Raw genomic sequence first — 316 nt, 5'->3', positions numbered from 1 at the left:
GAGGCGCAACTAGAGGAGCCTGGAGGTCGGCGGGATCCGGGAACCCGCGTACTGCCTTGGAACCTTGCTTTCCCCTTACGCCGAACGCCACTTTTCCCTGAGAACTTTCCAGGCACTGCTGTCTGTCCCTTATGTGGAAGGAGCACGCAATTCTGCAGAGCGGAGGAGGCACGCTCCGAATAGCCCCATGGGTCGGAAGAAGATCTTTCTAGACTCGCGGAAAGACCTTTGCGGGGGCCCCGCCAGCTTTCTCCGGCTGTGCACATTCCTCCCGGCCTTCGCGTGTCCTCACCCGGGTCATTTCCCCGAGCTCCCA

This window comes from Octodon degus, unplaced genomic scaffold (assembly GCF_000260255.1).
Source record: "Octodon degus isolate 3935 unplaced genomic scaffold, OctDeg1.0 scaffold00038, whole genome shotgun sequence".
Lineage (NCBI taxonomy): Eukaryota > Metazoa > Chordata > Mammalia > Rodentia > Octodontidae > Octodon > Octodon degus.
The sequence above is the reverse complement of the archived record's forward strand: the minus strand, read 5'-3'. Positions refer to the sequence as shown.